General features: G+C 36.4%; 1 long non-coding RNA gene across 1 annotated transcript in view; it reads left to right on the top strand.

Moving 5' to 3' along the window:
* LOC106149363 overlaps nucleotides 1–24,985 on the top strand; it is a 39,961-nt gene that overhangs the window by 7,305 nt on the left and 7,671 nt on the right. Inside the window, exon 2 of the long non-coding RNA XR_001235501.1 lies at nucleotides 22,778–22,834. This is a non-coding gene — a long non-coding RNA (uncharacterized LOC106149363). The remainder of the gene's footprint in view (nucleotides 1–22,777; nucleotides 22,835–24,985) is intronic.

The following is a 24,985-nucleotide window of genomic DNA, read 5'->3' on the forward strand; positions in this document are numbered from 1 at the left end:
ACAACTATTGGCAATTTCCTACCATTTTTGTCTATAACTCGCTATTACTTTTCTATTTGTTTTTCTGAGAAACTATCTTGAAGATACCAATAGGTAAAATAACAACCATTGATAATGTCCTACCACTTTGTCTGTAATTTGGTAAATCCCCCTATTACTATGTTATCCTCTTTTACTCTTTAAAATAAAAAAAATTTTTTAAAAAATGTCAAAGTGGTTTACATAAGTCATAAATATAATCTGCCATCAAACTTTATTAATAATCCAAAGGACACAATCAAGCAACAGATAAAGGCAACATATGTATTTTAAGGTTTGTCTAGAATAAGCAAAATAGACCGGAAACATCCACATAAAGAGCTCTATTGGAAGTCACTCATTCCCTGCATCATCCTTACCAGGGAAAAAATGGTCTACCAATATGCCATTAATCATTTCCTTCTTAACAACAAAAGAAAAATTCTCCTAGAGAACAGAACTAGAGTAGCCAGACTGGTTAATTGAGGAACTATATTTAATTTCTAGTTCAAAGCATTCTTACTCTATCTGAACTGCAGAAGGCATGAATTGTGTACCATTTTATATTGTTTCTCTCCCACAAATGGCAACTTAAAAAAGTATGTGTTGGATGTTTTGGGATTAATTAAATGTGCTACATAGCATTAGCTTTGTGTCCAAGAGGAGTTAGATGTAGATCTGACTCAGTGAATTAAATTATGCATTGAACAGATATCATGGACTTAGAACTGAGAAGAGCAAATATTTTAGTTCTTATTTTTGTTTTGTGGTACTAGGAGTGGAATGCAGGGCCTGGCACATGCTAAGCAAACTCTGTACCACTGATCTACACCCCTGCCCTGTGTATAGCAAATGAATGAGACCTTGTTTATTACTGTCTAGAGGAGAGGATTTGTATGAGACACAACCAGAATTAATAAAATGTTAGAGATTCCCAGAAAGAGTAGGGATTCCCAGAAAGTTCCTTGGTCTTTTCCCACTGGGTCTAACTGAGAAGCAATCTTAGACTACAGTTATAGTGGCTATCTCCAAAGAAGAAGGCATGAAATCCAATATTAGATGAGCCTGTGGGATCAACAGAAACAGTGTCCAAGTGATAATATTTGGTCCTCAATCAAACTGTAGTGGAAGCCAAAAACTGAATTGTAAGCACAGAAAAAATACTTATGTTTTTCTTCCTAAACTCTTTCAAATTGGGTTTCCTGTCCCGTAAAATTGAATAAAACCTATAGATACATTTCTTAAAAATTTAAATACACTTCAATGTTTCATAATTTGAAAAAATACTTTAAAAAAGCAATATGTTTTTCTAGAGTATTCTGAGTTAATCAAAGACAGATTGAAACTAATAAAGACTGCATTACAGGAGAGAATGTCAGGACAATTTTTTTTCATATTTCCTAGATTTTCTATCTTGTTTTGAAAATACACAGAAATCACATCCAATTACTGTGGTATGAAAAACGTCCTACATAATCATTGTCTTCCACTCTCTTCCTTTCTCATTTCACTCCAGCTAACCAGCCTACTTACAAACTCCTCCTCCCTGGGGACTTTGCACTTCTCATTATGTCCGTCTAGAATGCTCTTCTCTCAGATATCCACTTGTGTTCCTAAACTTATTTAGATTACTTCTTAAGCAAAATCAATTACCACATGCAGTAAAAACATTGAAGGAAAACATAAGGGTGAAACCTGTGAAGGAGGTAATAACTGACTTTAGAAAGAATGTAATAATAAAAGGAGACCCAGTCCTTGAAAAAAGAATTATTAAAAGTGAAAAGGTAATACATTAAATGTCATGGAAGGCCAATACTTAGTGCACTGCTTTCCCACTGTTGATACTCCTAGTGTCAGCATGTAGGAGGGCAACTGTGGCAGGTTGTAGAGATTTTATAGTAAAGGGATTGTAATTTTGTAAAAAATGTGTGTGTTTTTAAAATAATTCTTTCCTCTGTGTCATGCTCTCCTTTTCATGGGCTTTCTGTTTTGTTATTTCTTTGTTTTTAGTTATCTCCCAAGATGACTTAAACAGAGGAAACAGTGAGAAATGTCCTGAGCTCCTCAGCAATTATGATTCAGTTTTATCTTACACACAGGTAGACAATATTTCACTCACTACTTTAAAGTGTCATTGGAATGATGAGACAGAGTTGTAGGCTTGAGTTCGTATGCAGAGAAGTAAGAAAGGCAGTGCCTACTCATTCCTGGAAGCAGAAAAAACAATGTAAAGAAAGCCCCGAGAATCATGGTGGTGTAGAAAAGGACACTGATGAGCTGAAGGGGTGATCTTTGAAGCTTTAAGTCACGTGAGCACCTTTTCACTTGTGTGCTGCTGATGATCAAACCAGCCTCCCATTTGCTACAAAAGTGCTGTACCACCAAATTATTTTTCTTGCCCTCATACACATTTTGAAGTCATATTTTATTTTCCTTTTGTAATTCCCATGCTCCTGGCTAGTGTAGATTATGTTGAGGATGCACAGGAGCAAAAGATAACTTTAAAATCCCTCTGTAAGAGGGGTTTCAGATACTTCTGTGGTGCCTAGGCAAGTCATTGAAATTATCTGCTTAGTGAAACAGAGAAAGAAGGTCAATCAATCCACAGTTATTGAATGGAACTGCAACGGCAAGCAGAAACACTGAAATGACACCCAGGACTTGGACGTAGATTTATTTACGTGGATGGGCACTGATCAGGATCATTCCCAGAATATCAGGCCCTGATCTCTGGTGTTCTAAGACTTGCACGAAATAAGCAAGCAGGAAATACAGAGACAGAATGGCTTGTCAGTTGGGGTTGGTTTATATAATGTGCATCATAGTGACCAGTCATGCATCACAGTGACCAGCCGTTTCTAAGAGACGGGGCAACTGGATCTGGAACAGGAACTATTCCCAGGGCAACTAAGAAACTGGAGTATACTGGCAGTGGGGTGTGTGGGGGGGGCATGTTCTGCTACAGAAGGACACTGAGTCACATACTTGCAGAACTTATTTCTCAGCCTTAGAAAATATGGAATTTGGGATGACTATGTTATTTCTAACAACTGTGCTACTTCATATTTCCTTGAGTTCTTCCAATAAATCCCCATCACTGAAAATACATGAGGCTGTAGATATGTAGTGCTTGTACACTTGCATGTAGCCCTAAATACACTTAGTGATACTATTACTGAAAATTTGATTATTAATAAACAATTTGTAATGGGCCATACAGGTCTTTAGGTCTGTATATTTCAGAAATCTATATGGTAAGATGGAATTTAGTGAATTTATTTTATATCTATAGTAGCTAGATTATTTAGAAAGTTCTTTACTAAATATATATTAGTTAAGAAAAATTTAGTTAATAATAATCACCCTCTAATGACAGACACTATTCTCTGAGCTTTAAATACATTTTCTTCTTTGGTCCTCACATCTAAGAGGATGGACTTATTATTTCTATTTTGAAAATGATAAATTTGTCTTTTAGCCAAAGACATGGCAAATTCAGAATTTGAACTCAGATGTGTTCAAGTCAATGATGGCAAACATTTCAGAGATGAGCACCCACACTACAACCCCAAACCCAGTATTTATCACAAAGTGACAGACTGCAATTAAATCTGAAAACTGAAATTTTAATTAAAAAAAAAAAACTCTTACATTAACATCTTTTGTTTTAAAAGACAAACATGCATGCCACAGGTTAGCCACTACTCTATCAGACTATAAGGCCAGGCTGGCTGCCCTCTTTATATGTTGTTAGTTTACTAGTGAGCACTCATCATTTTAAAACAAATATTTAATTGCATAATAGCAGGAGCTATCATGTATTTAGCACCAAGTACCTGCTATGGATTTTGTTAGGCTAAAGTCTTTGTCATATTTACTTGCTAGCATAGAAATAGATATATGAATGCCTAACATGTGGAAGAGTACATTTATTTAGATAGATGATCCCAAGAAAATGTGTTATGTGCAGATACCAAACCCCTACAGTGAATGTAATCATTATGTACTGTAAACATGCACTAATAAAAGTCAAAAAAATATAAATTTTTAAATGTTTCTTTTTATTTATTTATTTTAAAAAGAAAAAATAAGAATTTCAAACCAGATAATAGGAGAGTAACAATAATTAATATATTACATTTTTATCTTCAGAGTAGTTACTCAGGGCACAAGATATAGGCATGAAGATATTGTCCAAACAATATTAGCATAATCCTTTCTTTTCAATGAACTAAGAGAAACTAGCAGTGAAACTATCTTAGCTATCTTATTTATAATATATATATTTTTTCTTTTTCCCTTCCTTTCTTTCCCCTTTCCCCATCATAGTTTCTGTTGTATTTTGAACAGTTTCTGCCCAATTCACAATATCTATTGCACATTTTGGGTCTTATTTACTCATTCAGCTTCTCATGCTAGTGAGACTATACAGTGTTTACTCATGTGAGTCTGATTTATTTCACTTATGAGTATGGTCTTGAGTTGCATCCATTTACCTATAAATGTCTCAAATTTATCCTTCTTTATGGCTGAGTAGGACTCCATTGTATGAAAAGATCACATCTTTTTTATACATTCTTCAGTTGATGGGCGTATGGGTTGTTTCTAAGATTTAGTTATTACAAATTGTGCTGCTATAAACATGAGTGCACATATATTACTATGGTATGATGTTTTTAATTCTTCTGGGAAGATACCCAGAAGGGGAATAGTTGGGTCAAATGGGACCTCTAATCCTAACTTGAGGAATCTCCACACTGATTTCCACAATGGTTGCACCAGGGTAGACTCCAACAGTGGAGAAGTGTTCCTTTTCCCCCACAGCCCCTCCAACATTTGTTATTGGTTGATTTTTTGATAATAGCCATTCTTTCTGGAGTGAGAGGGATTCCCAGTGTTTTAATTTGCATCTCTTGAATAATCAATGATGTTGAACATATTTTCATGTTTTTATTTGCTACTTGTATTTCTTCATGTGAGAAGTGTGTATTCATCTCAGATGCCCATTTTTGGATTGGGTCTTTAAATTTGAGGACCTGATTTTTTTCAATTTTTTTATGTGTTCTAGATGTAAGTTCTTTGTCTGATGGACAATTGGCTATAGTTTTTCCCATTCTGTGAGGTGTCTTTTCACTCTGTTGGTGATTTCTTTTGTTGTGCAAAAGCTTTTGATTAATTCTTTGTATCATATCCCATGAGGTCTCAGTTTTGTTCATGAAGTTTCTGCTTATACCTATGTCTTCAAATTTCTACCTATTTTCCTCTTTCAGTCCAATTAGTGTTTTTGCTTTAATATTTAGAACCTTGATCCATTTTGACTTTAGTTTAGTGTGTGGTGATAGGCATAGGTCTAGTTTTAGTCTTCAGCATGTAGAAAGCCAGTTTTTCCAGCACCATTTATTAAAGAGGCCATCTTTCTTCCAGTGAACATATTGGCCCCTTTGTCAAAGATATGGTGGTTGAGTGTGTTTGGAGTTGCATCTGCATCTTCTGTTCTGTTCCAGTGATCCTCAGGTCTGGTTTTTTTCCAGTACCATACTGATTTTATCACAGTAGCTTTGAGGTATGATTTCAAGTCAGATATTTTGATGCCCCCTGACTTGCCTTTGTTGCCCAGAATTGCCTTTGCTATTTTAGGTCTCTTCTGTATCCAGATGAATTCTAAGAGTATTTTTCTGTAGTTCTGTCAGGTATGCTAATGGTAATTTGATTGGGATTGCATTAAATCTGAATAACAATTTGGGGAATATGGCCATTTTCACTATATTTGTTCTTCCTATCCATGGGCAAGGGATATTTTTCCACTTTCTGGTATCCTCTTCGATATTCTTTTTGAGAGTACTGTAATTTTGTTGATTTTTTCTTCTTCTTTTTTTTTGTCTTTTTAAGACAGGGTCTCACTATGCAGTTCAGGCTGGCCTTAAGCTCACTTTGAATCCCAAGCTGGTCTTGAAATCACAATGATCCTCCTGCCTCAGCCTCCCGAGGGCTGGAATTACAGCCATGTGCCACCATGCCCAGCTCAAGTACTGTAATTTTGAATGTATAGATCTTTTATTTCCTTTGTTAGATTTATTCCTAAGTATTTCATTTTTTGGATGTTACTTTAAAAGGTATTGTTTCCCTAGTTCCTCTCTGTTTGTTGCTTGTGTGTGGGAGTCCTATTGATCTTTGAGTGTTGACTTTGTATGCAGCTACACTGCTGAATTTGCTTATTAAATTCAGTCATTTTTTGGTGGAGTTTTGGGGGTCTTCTATATAGAGTACCATGTTATCTGTAAACAATGATAATTTCACTTCTTCCTTTCCAATACTTATTCCTTTTATTTCTCTCTCTCTTGTCTAATTGCTCTGGCTCATGTTTTGAGAACTATATTGAATAGAAGTGTTAACAGTGGATATCCTTGTCTTGTTCCTGATTTTAGAGTGAAAGCTTTTAATTTTTAGTCATGTAGTGTGATGTTAGATGTTGGGTTACTTTTATGAGATTGAGATAAAGACCATATATTCCAATTTTCTGTAGTTTTTTTTCATAAATGGATGTTGGACTTTGTCCAATGCTTTTTCTGCATCTGTTGAGATATCATGTGATTCTTGTCTTTGGTTCTGTTAATATGGTGTATTACATTTGTTGATTTGTATATGTTGAACCATCTCTTCATGCCTGGGATGAATCCTACTTGGTCATGATGTATAGTCTTCTTGAGGATTTGTTGCATTCTGTTTACTAGTATCTTATTGAGGATTTTTGCATTTATGTTCATTAGGGAGATTGGCCTCTAGCTTGCTTTTTTGGTTGGATTCCTCTCTGGTTTTGGAAGCAGGGTAATACTTTCTTCCAGGAATGATTTTTGGAAGTATTGTTTCCCTTTCAATTTCCTTAGAGTTTCAGCCTTAGTGCCATTAGTTCTTCTCTAAATTTCTTGTGGAATGCAACAGTGAGTCCGTCAGGACCTGGGCTTCTCTCTGTTGGTAAGTTTTTAATTACATTTTCAATTTCATTGACTGACATTGAGTTATTTAGAGTTTTTATATCATCTTGATTTGGCAATTTGATTGACTAGGAATCCATCCGTTTCTTCTGTATTTTCCATCTTACTACAGTATAGGTTCTCAAAGTAGGTATTGATGATCTTCTGGATTTCTGTAGGATCCATTGTGATTTCCCTCCTTTCATTTCTAATTGCTTGAATTTGTGTTTTTTCTTTTCTCTTTTCGATGAGGTTAGCTAATGGTTTATTGATTTTGTTCTATTCTTTCAAAAAACAACTTTTTCATTCATTGATTCTTTATATTGCTTTCTTAGTCTCAATTGAATTAGTTTCTGCTCTTATCTTTATAATTCGCTCCCTCATATGAACTTTGGGTTTGATTTGTTCTTCTTCCAGAAGTTTGAGATTCAACATTAGGCTATTTATTTGAGTTCATTCTGTTTTCCTGATGTGAATATTTATTACTATAAATTTCCCTGGTAGGACTGCTTTCATTGTGTCCCATAAGTTCCAGTATGTTGTATCAGCATTATCATTTAATTGTAGATATTGTTTAACTTCATCTTTAATTTCCTCTGAGACCCATTGGTTGTTCAGATGGGTGTTATTTGATTTCCTGTGTTTATGTAGTTTTTGTGATTTCCTTTGCCACTGATTTATAGTTTCATTGCACTATGTTCAGATAGCATTCATGGGATGATTTCAATTCTTCTACATTTACTTATGGGCAAATATATGATCTATTTTGGAGAATGTCACATGTGCAGCTGAGAAGAATGTGTATTCTTATGTTTGGGGATGGAACATTCTGTAGACATCTATCAAGTTCATTTGTTCACTGGCTTGGTTTAATTCTGATATTTCTTTATTGATTTTTTTGTCTTCTTGTACTATCTATTTGTGAGAGTGGGGTATTATGATCCCCCACTACAACTGTGTTAGTGCTTATTTGATTTTTCATGTCTGTTAATATTTGTTTTATGTAGTTAGGTGCACTGGTATTTGGTGCATATATTTATGAATGTTATCTCTTTCTCTTGGAGTTTTCCTTTAAGTATGTAATCTCTTCTTTGTCTCTTTTGACCAGTTTTACATTTTTTACATAGTCAAAGTTTACATTGTCTGCAAATAGTATAGGTACCCCTGCTTTTATTCTGGGTACCTGTGGTATGGAGTATTGTTTTCCATCATTGGATTGTTAGTCTATGAATATCTTTTTGGGTTAAATGTGTTTCTTGAATACAGTGTATTGTTGGATCTTATTTCTTGATTCATTCTGCCAGTCTGTTTCTTTTGATGGGTGAGTTATAATTGGTATGTATTGGCTTATCATTTTCATGTTATCTTCCTATTGTTGGTTCCCTGTCTTTCTCCTCTCTTTAATTGCTTGCCCTGCCTGGTGACTTCTTTCTATTGTTGTTCTTATGGTTGTGATCTTCATATCCTGTTTCTAATATATCTTTTAGAGCATTCTGAAGAGCTGGTTTGGTGGTCATGAATTTCTTCAGTTGTTCTTTGTCAGGAAAATATTTTATTTCTCCATTGATTTTGAAGGATAGTTTTGAAAAGAAAGTAAGTAAGAAAAGAAAGAAAGCCTGAACTTGTCTCATGGAACTCACCAATAGTATGTAGAGCAATGACCTTTAGGCAGTGTGCACAGCCATGGAAATCTTTGTATTGGAGCCCATCATCTACTAGCCAATCACTGTATCTCTAGACACTAAAGAACTTGAGATCAAAGCCCAGCACCACTGTGGAGCTGGAGCTAAAGAAGGGAGCTGCTCTCAAGACCATCCCAATTAACACCTATATAGAAATGTGTGACAAGAACATCCTTTGGCTGGACTAAAAGAACATTTACAAAATAGTGCAAGTGGACAGCAGGATCTTTGTGCTTGAGGAATCTAATTCTCAAATGGAGATGATAGAGAAAGACACTATCTTCCTGTTCTCAAGGCTGGAAATGATGGCTCCTTGGACAGTAAGAAGGATGTGAACCCGCTCATTTCTGTTGTTTCTCTGCCTGCTGTAAAAAACTCTGAGATGCTATAAATTTGGGGAGTGGGTAGATGATAGAGAAGAAGAAAAAGATTGGAGGAGATTATTTTAACTTATAGCTTCAGGTTAAATCAATGAAGATAGAAAACTAACCTGCCCACATTCTATTCTTCTTTGTAGAAAATTAGTCATCAGACCTCTATTACATTCTGCTTGCAAAACTAACTAACCAACAAGCAGAAAGCACCTCTTGTAGGTTATCTTGTATCCCAAGTCATCCAGTTCACATTTCCCTGTCCCTGTTACCTAGAACTAAGTTGATTCAGTGTAAGTGATTTATGCTTTCTTCTCCCCAAGGTTTCATCATAAAATGCTCTAGTTTCTAAGATCCCATGAACTTTTGTCCAACTGCTACCTGGCCATACTTCTGTCATTTTAGGGAATTGTTCTCAGGACTTGACCAGACTTTTATTTTGACTAGCATCTAAGACAGCTCAGTAAATCCCTTTTTGTCTCAGAGATCTCTTGGTGTCTCTCTGTCTCCATATATACATAATATCTATTTATATATATAATATCTAATTTTATATATAAAATAATTTCATATATATATGTATATATACACACTTTTTGCTTTATGGGGATGAAACCCAGGACCTTATGCATGGTAGGCAAGTATTCTACCACTAAGTTACATTCTCAGTCTTTTTTATTTAATTTTGATACAGAGTCTTGCTGAGTTTCCCAGACTGGGCTTAAACTTACAACCCTCCGGGCACAATCCTCTATCCCAAGTACCTGTAAACATAGACATATGTCAAAAAACAAAAAAAGACATCAGGATCAGAATGTAGATATAGTGTCCTCTTTTTTCATGCTATGGCATCTGATATCTGTGAAGTTAAGAAGGCCATGGTAGAGAAAGGAAATGGAAACTCATGAGAGAATTTGGAGGTTTGATGAGGTTCTGTTCAGCAATGGAATCATGGTGGCTTGTTGTAACCTGGACACTGAGATTCCCACAAAGCAGGTCTTCCTTTCTCCGCAGATGATGACTGATGGTACAACTGAGCTAGGAACCATTTGTGCCAAATAGATGCCAGAAACAGTTGCACACAAATAATCAAAAAGCCCTTCCCCATCTGGGTTGAAAGCAACCATGTGGCTAATGCATGACTGGGGGAAAACATCTGGGGGAAAACAACTACATCAAGCTGCCTTGAGAAACAGCCAAAGAGGACCACTCTCTAGAGGCTGTTCTTGTGTAGCACCAGATTGCAGCTGTATGAAAGACTCCCAGGTACCTCTTCTGATTGAGAAGATCTACCTTTTAGTGCCTGTTACCAGTATTGCAAAAGAAACTGCCTCCATAGGTACCATGAAGACCTCCAAGCACTGCAGTGAGGCCATAACTGTTCTTGCCAAATCTGGAAGCTGTGCTCATCAGACGGTGAAATACTGCCCATGTATTCCTATCATTGTTGTGATAGGAAATCACCAGTCAGTTTAGTGGGCTCATTTGTACTGTGGCATCTTCTCTGTGGGGAATAAGAACCAGATCCAGGAGGCCTGGGCTGCAGATGTGGACGTCCAGATGAATTTGGCCTTGAGTGCTGGCAAGGCCAGGGATTGCAATAAAATGTGGGCAGATTGTACAGATGGGGAGATGCCCTGGCTCTGGTTTTACCAACACCATATGTAAAGTGCTGCGATGGTCCACAGATCCCTTCTTCTATCCACGCTCATCCCCTCAGCTCAACCCATCTATTAGGTGAGCAAGAATTGCAGTCCCTTCTGGGCTGTAGTGGGACACTGGAGGGCTGGGACACTAGGTGAGATGAACACTACTGTGACACATGGCTATTTTTACACCCTCTATTTTTGTCTGCTTTCTATTGCTAATAAAACAACTTCCCAGACTGACTAAATGATAATGAAAAGAGATTTATTTTGCCTTATGGCTCTGGCCCAAGATCAAAAAGAGTTGCATGTGATGATGGCATTTTGGCTGGCAGAGTCCTCAGGTGGCATAAGACATCAGGGCACCACCTAGGGAGAAACAGGAAACAAATGAGCAATCTAACTAAATTGGTTTTACAGCAGGCTCACTTTTGGATAAGTCATTAATTTGTTAATGACATGAATGAAAGAACCTACTCACAGGAGCAGAATCCTGCTCTTAAATGTCCCCCTGGTCTCACCTCTATCTCATAATGGGAACTGAATTTTGACCTGCGTTTTGCAGAATACAAACAATATTCCAACATGGCAGATGGATAGTCCAGAGTCTGCTTGTCCACCATGTGTTCCCATTCAGACAAGGGACAAAGGAGGAATGCAGGACTGGAGGTTTCCAGCACTTATCACCAGAGGGAAGCAGCTCCCTCCTCTTTGTGTGCTCTGGTCAGTTCCTGCAGAAAACATTCCCAGAGAACTCCCAGCCCTGCCCTAGTCCTGGCCTGGTCCGTGCTTACTTCTCAATCTTTGCCGCCTCTCCCACTTTGGCCTTGATGTGGTTGCACTCTCTTGTTCCTCACTCTGTGCAGCTGTCCCTGAAGACCAGCACTCCACCCTCCACCTTCCATTTCCCACAGCTGCACCTGCCACCTGGCCTGCTACTGGAGAACCTACAGCACCACCCATGGAAAGATGAGCTGGGTGCAAATACTCTGGTTAAGGAAGAGAATTGAAAAACAAACTCAGAGTCCTATTCTGACGTAGACATAACAATGCCATCATGCCAGCACTGTGCCAGATGCTTTAGTTGCATTATCTCATTTAATATGGTAATCTAGTGATGTTGTCATCTTTCCTCCTTAAGGAAGTTTAAGAATTGAAGAAGTTGAAGTGGGAAAAAGAAAAACTAGTGTTTTGTTTTGGTTTGGTCATTTTGTGATACTGTGTTACTAAATCCAGGGCATGTACTTGCTCTGCTATATTGACTTTTATAATTTAAAATGTGGTAAGGTAGATGCAGACAGGCCTGCATTCCCAGTTACCCTGGAGGGTGAGGCAAGAGAATGGCAAGTTTGAGGCTACCCTGGGCAACTTAGTAAGACCCTTGAATAAAAAATAAAAAGGGCTACAGGTGTAGTCAAGTGGTAGTGTGTCCCTATCATGCCAAGATCCTAAGTTCAGTTCCAAGTAGTGAAAAAAACAAAAAGTGATAAAGTCACATTGTAAGTGTCTTTTCTTTTCATAAGGAAAAACTAACTTTAAGTAGATGATATGGGATGCTTTAAATTCTTTGTCATATCATACAACAAAATCAATTTTAGTCATAATATAATCACTAAGATGAAAAAATTTTGATGGAATTTACCTAAAAATTGAAAATTTATATGCTAAAGACACCACAAGCAAAAATGAAACCTAGAACAATATTTTAAATATGTATTGTCTCTGAAAGTTTTCTTGCCAATAAAAAATAAAGCTTAATTATTTAAAAAAGAAGCAATACATAAAATGTTACCCAAAATACACAACAAGTAGCCAACAAGTATATAAAAATTTTAGGCTTAAGAGTAATCAATAAGTACAAAATAAATTTATTTGAGATCTTAAAATAGTCAAAGATTTAATAATAATACCAGATATTGAGACATGAGATGAATATATACCCATAAACACTATTAGAGATATGAGTGAATATAGGCTTTGAGAAGGGAATAATTAGTAAACAGGCTAAAAATTTGAAATTTTGATCCATCAATTCAATTTCTCTGAATTTGTCCTAAATAAATAAATATATACATGAACATATAAATACAAAGAGTATCATCTCAACAGTGATTATGATACTGAAAAATTGAAAATGATGTGAATTTACTAGACTACATTGACAATATATTGGTAAATGAACAGGCAGGATAAAAAAAAAGTGTAATCTCATTCCTCAAAAAAACATAATTACTTATAAATGCTGTACATTTATCATGTGTATATTTATCTTAATTCAGGGAAAAATGTAGTTCATATTAGCCATCAAAATTTAATAGTGTTCATCTCTAAGTGATGAGATTGCAGGTTATGTTTATTTTCCATATCACTTAGCTATATTTTACTGCTTCGTATTTAGGTATTTTCTAGTGAAAGAGAAGGAGAGAGGGAGAGGGAGTTGGAGAGGGAGAGAGAGACAGAGACAGAGAGATAGACAGAGAAAGGAGGAGAGAGAGGGGGAGAGAAGAATTGAAAAAGGAAAATTGACCAAAACAAGCAAAAAAAGGTTATAGTCATCCCACTCCAGATTTGATCATGTACTCATTGCTCAGCTTAAAAATCCCTATGGACTCATTTTTATTCATTATATGAAAATTCAAGCACTTCATCTTGGCCTCCAAAATCATTTCACATCTGGTGGTTCATGCAATGTCAACTTCATCATCTACCTCTGTATCCCATGGGCTTTCTGAATACTTTTTTTTTGAAAATGTCATGCCTTTTTTCTACTCTGTTAAAAAACCTCTAATCTATGGAAAACATCACTTCCATGAAGGCTTTCCAGTGGCTACGAAAGTTGGTGATCTCTGTCTGAGCTTGGCTTTCACAGTGTGCTTTGAAGTGACTTGCTATTGACTTCTACCTTCTCCCACTTCCGATAGCATACTTATCAATCATGGTGGCTACAGTTTCCCTATCTCAGGAGCCAGAGGAGTTGGCCCTAGAAGAAGCGGCAGGTTAGGTGGAACAAAAGATTTGTAAAAGATCAGAAGCAAGGCAAAATGTGATCTTCCCAAGTGTAATTAGATATTCTTGTTCATAGAGTTTACACACAACAGTTAATAGTCTGAATGAAATCTAAAATGACAGTTAATGTCCTTTCTGAAGCAGTAATGCACAGGAGGCTGTACTAAGAGGAAATTTAACAAAAAATGGATGGCTGAGTGAACAGCTAGATTGATCAATAGTCACAGATGAAAAATGACAGCCAGAGAGTGACACTCTCTTTAGTTATAAACTCATGGAACTATGTTCATCTGCTATCTTGAAAGCACATGAAAATAGGGTCTCAAACTTTTTCCAGAAGAATTTGAATGTGTTGGAGACAGTAATTTGTTCTCAAGTGGCATGCTAACCAGACCCATCAGTAGTCACTACTTAGAATCCTAGTTTGGCTCATTCTTATTCAGGAAAAGTAAGAAATATGATCAACTGGAAATCAACAGGGTATAAAAGAATGGCAGGACATGCCATTCCTGGGTGTGTCAATCTCTGAAACACTTAGATAACAGGATTGTAAGAGTTGCATAAACTTTCTTCATTCACCTTTTCATTTCTTGGGTCTTGTCTCTTCACACAGGGTCTATGTTCTTGGATAGGATCCCAAAGTGATGTTTTTCTTCATAGTCAAGTTCTATATAAACTCCCGTTGAAAAATTAAAACACCTTTGGCTCTTAGCTACTTCCACATAAGTAAGACTGGATTATTGTGGTTCATTTAATAAGTAGGTAAAATCACTTAAAGCAACTCAGTTTGTTCTGGTTGCTGAATAAGCCATGTTTCTTGGCTAATGCTATACTTTGGCTACTGCTAATACTTATGAACCATTTTCAGAATAAGATATTTGGGAAGTTATTTGGCTGGGGGTATGCAAAAACAAGATGTCATACAAGGGCTTGTTAAAAGTTCCTCCATGACAAGTTCAAACATATACAATATTATTAACTATGTCTTGGCAGTTCATTTTCTTCTTTTATAAACAGTCAAAAAAGCAGCTCTGGTTTATTTAATTCCCAGAAAAGAAAAATTGGAACCATTTAGCCTGTTTAATATCAAAACCTACCTGACCTGCAAGAGAATCAGAAGGAATCTCACAGAACACTTTCAGTTACATCATCTGATACACAAACTCTTTGACTGCAAATAAAGTAGAACTTTTTAAAAAGCCTCAGTACAAATTTCATAACATTACTTTCTATTTCTCCCTCTGACTTCCTTTTTTATATCATCCTTCAGGGATTTCTAGGAATTAACCTTTTGTCCCTTGCCCTGTTCTCTTAACTTTGGTCTTTTTCAGAATCTTATGGCATGAATTTATCAATGTTGTATGAATTGATTACTGAATGTATATCTTAAGTTCTAAACTGTATATGTATCTGCAGTTCAATCATGCCCATATCAAACACTAAACTGTTTATCTGTGTTACCCAAAATGATATGCTTTAAAAATATCTTTACCCACTCATTCTCCCTTATTTCATTACCAATTTTCTACCATTTGACTTTTTTTTTAAACCAGGACGTATAAACTTTATGAACATAATCAGGCTGTGCTGAACTCTTTCCTATTTCTGTCTAAACTTTCCTTTGTTTCACTTCTGCTCTTTAATTTAGAACTCTGAAGAACTGGATCCCTGGACAAGTAAATATTGATAGTGAATAGTAAAGAAAAAAAGATGGTAATTAGCAGTTTAGAAGACTGACCTGGCAAATGATGTTCAATCAGTAGTTGGGAAGTACCTAAAAGTTTTTGTAATTTAATGAAATTAGGGATGAGCAAGGAGAGAAAGATGTGGGTTATAATTGCATGTTAGCACTAGATAATGCCTTTCTTTGCTATCTCTCCCAGAAAAATGATCATATTTCAAATGGTCACAAATGGAAGGATAGCAGAAAGGAAGGAAAATGCATGCAACTTTATGAGTGGCACTCCACAAATATTTTTGTTTTAATGAATGGTTGATGGATTAGAATAATGGTAAAAATCTAAGTCATGGTTGGATAATGGTAAAAATCTAATCTAAGACTACAAGGGTCCTTTTATTATACAAGATTTTGCATAAATCTTTTTAAAATTACATAAGATTTGTATTTGGTACATAAGATTATTTTTTGGTGTTATGAAGAAGCTTTCTTTTCTATTTTAGAACTTATCACCATGAAGAAAACTATTGTTTTCTTGTGAGTGAAGATTTCCTATGTGCAAAATTATAGATTGTCACATGAAATACTCAGAAATTTTAGTTACCATTTCTCTGGTGGAGAATAATTTCACCATCACAATTTCTATTTTAACAAATGCTGTTCAAGAATGGAATAAACTATGGAATTTATTGAAGTTTGTGTGTTAGTCTTCTACTGCTATTGCAATAAATTATCACTGAGTGGCATAAAACAGCCCAAATATGTCATCTTACAGTATTGTGGGTCAGAAGTCTAAGATCTCTCACTGGGCAAAAAATCAAGATGACAGCAGGGATCTACTCTTCTCTTGATGATCTACAACAGAATTTCCCCCTATCTTTTCCAGCTTTTAAAGCCAACCACATTCTTTGGCTTCTTTCCTTCTTACCCACATAAATACCCCTTCTTCCACCTCCAAAACTAACAGTATGGGTCAAGGCCTTAGTAGATTGCATCTTTCTGAGGTTTCCGCTATACATTGCATTTGTCTCTATCCCCATCTTGAAAAGGTTCTTCATTTGTAGTCTTCGTTCTAAAGGAGCTTAATCAGAAAAACTTCAAAGTTATGATTTAGTCAATTATAAACTTCCCACCATCAATCTATTTGGGGTGTCAAGGAAACAGTATGGTTAGTTTTAAATCTGATTCTTTTCTAGAAGTAAATCTAGACTTCTTCATTTGTTATAACTGCTTTTGGTCATTCTATCTTTGCAAATTACTGAGAAGAAAAAGTATATTATGAAAGATATCCTGAAGGAGGCACACACCTGTAATCTCATCACATGGGACGCTGAGGCAGGAGGATCACTGAGAGTTCAAGGTCAGCCTAGGCTGCATAGTGAGATCAAGGCCAGCCTGAATTACATAATGAGATGATGTCTCAAAACAAAAACAGAAAGATAATGAGGTAGAAAATTTGTTTTTGGATTGGAAAAAGAGTATTTATGTATGCCCAGAGGAAATTTTCAGGCTATAAATCTAGACATCAAAATAAAGAAAAATTGTTAAACTAACTCTATAGCATGTATTTGTATTGGTATGCAGTATTATTTATTTAGGTATTATTTCCTGCATAGATATAGATATTTTTCTTTCACTTCCACTGTAATTTTCAGTATGTATTATTTGAATTATTCTAATATTTTGAACTATCCTCAAACTCTATTTAGAAAAAATAAAACTTTGAATATGAGAATCCCTTTGGTGACTTTGTGACAATATCTATCTGCCTAGCTACCATACGCACAAACACACAGATACACACCTTCTAGATGCTAAGTTAAAAGAGTTAAATAAGCCTGGAAAATTATTGATAAGCGGTTTTAGTGCTTATAGTTTTGTTCGAGTTTCAGATTTAGTACTTAAATAACACATCTGATTAGAGGGAAGGACCAGTGCACTCACTGTTAAAGGGTTTCTTTACAGGGTGGAGGTCATCAGTGACTCAAGCCAACACCAAACAAGATACCCTACATTTTATCCTTATTTAAGGACTCTTTGGTGGAAGTTTGCTTATAATTCTCATGGTAGAATTACACAAAAAACTCAAAGAAGAGCACAGAAGATAGCATTCAAGTCTATTGGAATGCCAGGGAAAGTGTAAGTTCCTCATCTTTTCATGACTCAAAGTTTACCCTGGCTACAAATTTTACTCTTTCCTTCTCCCTCGAATAGATTGAACCTTTTCAATATCCTTAAGGTAGACTTTGGTTAACTTTGGGTGCCAACACTGGTAGAAATGCCATTACAAGGTTGGGGAGACAGAGGAGAGTAAGAATAGGAGACACAAGAGAGGGAACATTAGAATCTCCTCCTTCCACTTTATGTTCCTTGTATCACCCCTCTGCTGCTAGTGTATCATCACCCTTCTCAGTGATACCAGAAAGTGTAATATACTGACATGATCTATGTATAGGCACTATATATGCCTATGAAACCAACAAGGATAATGACATTCTGAAAGAACTGTTCAGGAGTATGAAATATTCTGATAATGTTATGGTTTAAATCTAAAACGTTCTGTGCAATTCTTATGTGTTTGAAGGTGATTAGATCATGGGGGTGGTGTACTCATCGGTGGACCAGTCCATTGTTGAATTCATACCGGCTTGTTGTTAGATTAGCTTTGGGTAAAGGCAGGCCACTAGGGGTGTGATCTGGAAAGGTATATTCCTGCCACTGCCTTCTTTCACCTCTCTGGTCTCTGGCAATGGGATGAGCAACTGTCTTCACCCGAGTCCTTCCATTATGCCATCTGAGCTGGAGCTGGCCAACCATGAACTGAAGTCATGAGCTTAAATACATTTCTTCTTCTTTAAGTTAGGGGTGTTTGGTATTTTGTCCCATCAATGCAAAAGTAACTAAGATGGATTTTGTTACCAAGTGTGGGATCACGGTGATAATTGCTGTGACTTTTTCTCAATATGAGGTTTAGAAGGGAACTGATTTGTAGCAGAAGTTTGGAAAGATTTGGAGACACTAGCTAAGGAAGCTGTAAAATGCTATGAGCTGAGCTTAATGGAGAATTCTGCTCAGAGCTCTGAAGACTAGAACGCTGACAGGAATGCAGATAGTAAAGACCAGGGCCAGGAGCTTTCAGCTAAGGACTCCATTTGTAGTTGGATTAGAGCCATGTATTTTACACCCTGGAAGAAAATTTGTCTTCATTTTGCTCATGTCCTGAGATTTTGTAGAAGACTGGGAAATTAAGGATGGGGGACTAATTAATTAATCTGGTGGAGAAAATTTCAAAATACCCCAACATTCAGGTTGTGCAAGCATACTGCTGGCTGATTTTAGACAGATCTACAGTGAAAATCAGAAGCAAAATCAAAAGCAGATGTGAATAGTTTGCAATTTCATCAGAAGGAAGCACGTACAAAGTTCTAGCCATGGAGCACATGTGTTTGCTGAATGATTAGTATACACAAAGCAAAACAGTTTCCATCAGGACAACAGGAAACATGATTTAAAGGCAACATAAGAGTCAGCAAGACTGTGCAGGATCAAGGTTGCAAATCTATAAAGCTTTCATTTGAGAAGAGAGCCCCTGTGCACCCGCTTAATAAGGACCACCTCAAGAACTGGCTTTCTGGAATTTGTTTCACAGTGCTCAGCCATCCAGGAGCGCAAAGGCTGATGCAGATCTTAGTGTCATCAATGTGGTGTCGACTTTAGAGGCATGCAGAGTTAGAATTATGGGGTCATGGAGGTTTCCAACCACATGTCAAAAGAAGGCCTGAAAGGCCAGGCAGTGTACCCCTAATAGTGTAGTGCATGAAGTTATGAAAGTGAGGCCAAAGATACAAGGGAAACCACAGGAAATTGGAGATAACAAAAATGTGGACCATTTGCTGAGGAAAGTTGCAGGCAGTAAACACAGCCACTTCAAGACTACATGTGTTACACCTGATAATATTGTAGGGGCTGGGCTGTGTAAGCCCTTTGGAGTCCACATCTTGCCACAACTTATTCCGGGTGATGGACATGGAACTACAGGATTTGACATTGCCCAACTGGGATTTGGTCTTGTTTTGGTCTTATTTCTTCCTGTTTTCCTATTCCTCTCTTCCAGAATGAGATTGTTTGCTCTGTGCTGATGTAAGTTGAAGTATTTAATTTTCTTTATTTTTTTCAAGGGTTCACAGTAAGAGTTTGCTGTGAGCCTCAGGGCACATTTTGGAATTGGACTTTTCAACAATGCTAGAACTTTGGCAACTCTTAGAGATGGAAAAAACACATTTTTCATAATGAGAAAGGATGAGTTTTTTGGGAACCAATGTTGGAATGTTATGGTTTAGATCTAAAATGTTTCCCCCAGATCTCACATATTTGACAAGTAATTTGCATCGCTGGGGCACTATACTAATCAGTGGATGGGTCCACTGTTGTGTTCATAGCTAACTAGCTGTAAGGAGATGTGCCCTTGCTAGAAGTCTATCGCTGGAGGATTATCTGGAAGGGAGTATTCTTGTCCCTCAATCCTCCTTTCTTTTTGCTTCCTGGCTTCTTGGCTCCCTTCTCTTTGCTTCCTAGCTGCTCTGGCATAAGTAGCTGTCCTCTGTCCAGGCCCTTCCACCATGCCACTTTTTCTACCTTGGAATCAGTTCCCCATGGACTGAAACAAAGAGTCAAAATAAACCTTTTCCTTTTCAAACTGTGGGTGTTGAGTATTTTGTTTTGGCAACTGAAAGTGACAAAGACAATGAGCAAATCAAGCATTTTATAATAACTATCATAAAGCACCACATTTGTGTGTGGTATTAGGTACCACAGTTAAATCAATAACAAAAATCAGGTGACACATAGGAGCTGGCCTTTATTAATTTAAATTTTAAGAAAGTTTTTAATTTTAATCACCACAGTAATTGCATGTATGTATGCAGTACAGTGTGACATTTTAATACACGCATACAACATAATGCTCAAATCAGGATAGTTAGCATAGCTATCACTTCAGACATTTATCATTTATTTAGGATAGAAACATTCCAAGTCCCTCCTACTAGCTATTTTGAAATACCTAATTCATTTTTTCTCAGTAATAGTTACCTTACTGTGCCATAGGACATTAGAAGTTATTCCTCCTGTCTTTTTGCAGCCCTGTACCCATTAACCACCTTATCTGCATCCCTTATTGCTTCATACTCTTTCCAGGCTCCAGGCACTGCTGTTTTCTCTCCAATTCTGTGAGATTAATTTTTTAGCTTCCACCTTTGAGAACATGTGGTACTCATCTTTCTGTGCCTGTCATAATTCACATAGTATAATGTCCTCCAGTTCTACCCATGTTATGGAAAATGACAGAATTTCATTGTGTTTTTATGGTTGCATTAGAAAACTGAGTCAAGTCCTACAAAGGTCTACACAGATAAAATTATCATAAAGCATGCCTAATGTGAACCTCGAATGCCTGTCTAAAATGTGATCAACTTTTTATCCACTGTCTTGCACAATTCCTTTCTGGAATTCTCCACTAACCATCACCCACTCTCAAGTTTACTCTTCCTCCCTTGCTGAGAACAGTGAATTTCTTTATACTACATTTCACATACAAACTATATTTATTTATTTTAGATTGTTATATTTTACTTGTATGAATGTATTTTCCTTGCTTAGCTAATCTATGTTTCAGTGAAAATAATCTGCATATTTGGACTGAGGAAGAATTCAATCTTAGCTTTTCCCATTAAAATTAATGGAACTATTTTTAAATTTAACAAGTTTTCACTTAGCAACGGGATTTTCAGAAATAAACTAAAAACTGTTAATTGAAGGATAAGGGAATAATAAAGACATTTTTGTGCACTCAAGCTCTTAAAATTTTTATCCTAAGGATCCTTTTTCGGGAAACTAGGGTTTGTACTCTGAAAAATGATAAAGAGGAAACAGAAAAGAAATTATAGAATTTAAGAAATAGGTTTTCCAACTCAGGCATGGTGTTAGGAGCTCTCACAGTGATGTTGGAAAGGAAGTTGTAGTTATTGTGGGACAGGTCTGGCTAACACCTCCACATTGCATCAGTCTTCAGTGCCTGCATTGATAGGCATTTTACTCATAATCTGGTGTATGTTGTCTTGGCTAGATTTTGATAGCGTTCTCTTATTTACTTCATTCCTGCTAGCAGTAGACCCAAGTGGTATTTTTATGTCCTCTGACTCTGTTGGCCCAAAAATCACCGTCTATTTTCCATCAGGCATCACCTTGTCCCTTTCAGAAGGCCCCATGGCACACTGTTCTCAACTCATTCATACCACTCACGCCTGGGTATCAGCCAGGGAAAGTTAAGCCCTGAGGTACTCATCTCCCCAGGGTCATGGAACATTAAGGAAGTATGGCTACATTCCCATTTGGTACAAGGCCATCCTGCAGGTGAACTCTCTGTAGTCCTAAATGGGAAATTGGGTGCAGCACAGGATTTCCCAGAAATTCGGTGCAGCACACGATTTCCCAGTGATAACTTCACTTTCCTAAGCCACCTTCCCTCTCTCCGAATTTAAGCCTGTGGGGAGATGATTGCCATGCTTGTCATCTCACCCTTTCCTTTCTTGTTCTCTTCCTATCCCCGCCCCACCAAACTGACTGTTTGTTTTCCTTTCTTATGTCTATCATTGAGTAGTAGCAACAATGGCTGCTTTTTTGTTATGGAGAAAGAAGTCACTCCATACACAGGAGGTCCTTGTGAACAACATCCTCAAACCTTTAATTTTTTAATGAAGCAAATGAGGTAATCTAAATCTTTCTCTTGACATGCACTCTCAATTATAGTCATTTCTTTGCTAATTAAGGCATAATTCTATTTTGCATATTTGTAGCTGAATCTAACATCTTCTTGTATTTCTCCAGTAACAACTTTCTTTTTTTTCTTTTGTCTTTCTTCCTTTCTTCCTTCCTTTCTTCCTTCTTCTTTCTATCCTTCATTCCTTCTTCCTTCCTTCTAGGGAGCATTGAAGGCAGGCATCAGGCATGCTAAGCATGTGTTCCAGCAGTGATCCATGCCCCTAGCCCTCTAGTAACAAACTATAATCTCTTTCTTGTTAAATGGATTCCTTAGAATGATTTGAACAAAGAAAGAAGAGACAGGGGCTGGGGATTTAGCTCAGCAGCAAAGCAGCTGCCTGGCAAGTGCAAGGTCGTGAGTTCTGTTCCCGGTACCAGAGGGAAAACAAACAAACAAACAAACAAACAAAAAAAAGAAAGTAGAAGAGATATACATTAATAATTTTAAATTATTACCTCATGGTTGGTTTATATAAAAATTTCCTTATATTCTTTTTTAGTGTGTATACACATACATACAGATAAACAGAAAAAACTTATTTTGAGAAATACTTATGCTATGTTCTTATTTATGTCTGTACCACAGATTTTTTGACTCCTAAATCCATTTGTGCCGGCAACCTTGATAACTATTTTAAAGAAGGTAAGGACACGGTAAGGTATTGTGGTGACAAAATAAAAAAAATTATAAGGCAATTTAAAAATATTTTCTTAGTTTTTTGAGGTAATCTATAAAGACAGTAATATAACAACTTAAATAAAATAAATTTAACATACACATAAAGAAGTTCTTGTCTAGCTTAATCAGAGATAAGGCTCTTTGGTGTTGATTGTGTAAGACATCAATAGTTCGATTGCTCAAGTTATTTTCTGTTGTGAAGTTAATGCATGTACTGTTGGATGAGACCACCAAATTTAATCAAATGTAGTAATAATGACAGCTAATAGTGATTATGTATTATGTGCTAGACATTTTACATGTGTTTTTGTATATATATATATATAATATATAATTATTTCATTTTACCATTTAGTTGTCTATTTAGTTATTATTATCCCCACCTCTTGAAGAAAAAATTTAAGGCTCAAAGTGGTTGCACAATAGCATAAATTTCCACTGTTGGTGTTAGTTAACATCAGAATTTCAGCATAGGTTTCTTAGATTCCAGAAATTGTGCTCTACCTCTGTGTTCTAGAAAGATTTTCTTTCATGTCTGCCAATTATTATAGTTTTGCCACCATTAATATTGTTTCTGAAAAGACTTCAAAATTCTAAAGATAATTTAATAAAATATATCCCCCTAATTTACTTATACTGACAGAAACCAACTATTATGTACTCAAAAGGTGAGGTCCAGATTAGATGGCATAATGTGTGAACAAGACTCTTGGCACAGAACAGTTAGGTTAGGAAGAAGAATTTTAAAGACTTTCAAGATTGATAAGCCTGAATGCACTACGACTTGCAAGTTGACACAGATCGGAAGCAAAGCACCTTAATTTCTACCTTGGCAATGACCTACATATGGCCACTTTCCCCTTGTTTCCACCTTTCAGTATGCACACTACAAGGCGGTGACAGGTGGAAGAACCTTTACTGAAGGTTGCAAAGTCATAGAAGAACTCACATTACTCTGACAGTTTGGCAGCTACTCCACCCCATTAGGAACTCTCAGTGGGCATCAGTATTTCCTTGTGCATCCCCATCAGCACAAAGTTTTGCATGTATTCCCAATGTGTGGAAATTTATTTATAAAGTACATACATATACTATCATCTATATATTAATATAAATTAGCTTTATTTCTCTGTAAAAGACAGGCAAAATTAGAGGCTCTAATATTTTCTTCCTCACCCTTGCAAATGCACTGGAATGTAATTATCATATTTTGTAGACTACATATTTATTATAACTTTATCAATAGAAAACACCAGGAAATACCTGAGAATGCTTTTCCTGCAATGAGAAGACATAAAGCCTTTTTGCAAAGGAACTATGTACCTTCATTTGGCAAAATTATATTTGAGATAAAAGATAAGTAACTGTTAGAAAAGCATATCAAAAGATATTTTTCTTTTGATATCACTAGGGTAATAATCTTATCAAGAGGAAAATATTTGAGGAAGCTGTCTTGGTTACTTTTCTCTCATACTGAGACAAAATACCTGATGCCCAAAATTGAAGAAGGAAAGGTTTATTTAGCTTACAGTTTGTGAGGGTTCAGTTCATACATGGCTCATTTCAAGGGAGAGCGGCACGTGGAAGAGGGCAACTCCTTATGGCAATGGAACATAGCAAAGCAACAAGAGCAAAAGGGAGGAGGGGAAGCAGAAGGCAGCCTCTTTCCCTCCCTTACATTGTATGCAAACTACCCGCCCCAGGGCAGGTGTAGCACTCATAGCCATAATTCCAACACTGGACCATGAATCAGTCATAAAGTCTAGAAGCGCACTGCATGACTGCATGAGGCTCTGGGGAGACACATCCAGACACAAACCATAACAGAAGCAATCTACTTTACCTGTGTTTCTATGGAAATATTTATGTAAATTTCTTAGTAATAAAACTTATTTTTGTCTATTTTAGATGGTCTTTATATTCAAATACATATTTCAAAATAAGAAGATTCTGTTTCTCATTATTTTTCCAAATTATATAAAACATTGGCTATGAAATATAAATGTTTCAGTTATCCTCAAGAGTCATTTTTATGGATATGTTTTTCCATGTTGTTCTCCATATGGATAGCTAAGCATAAGTCAGGGTCAGAGTCCATTTGAACCCAAATAAAGG

Source organism: Chinchilla lanigera, unplaced genomic scaffold (assembly GCF_000276665.1).
Source record: "Chinchilla lanigera isolate Chin_1 unplaced genomic scaffold, ChiLan1.0 scaffold00004, whole genome shotgun sequence".
In the NCBI taxonomy this organism is placed as follows: domain Eukaryota; kingdom Metazoa; phylum Chordata; class Mammalia; order Rodentia; family Chinchillidae; genus Chinchilla; species Chinchilla lanigera.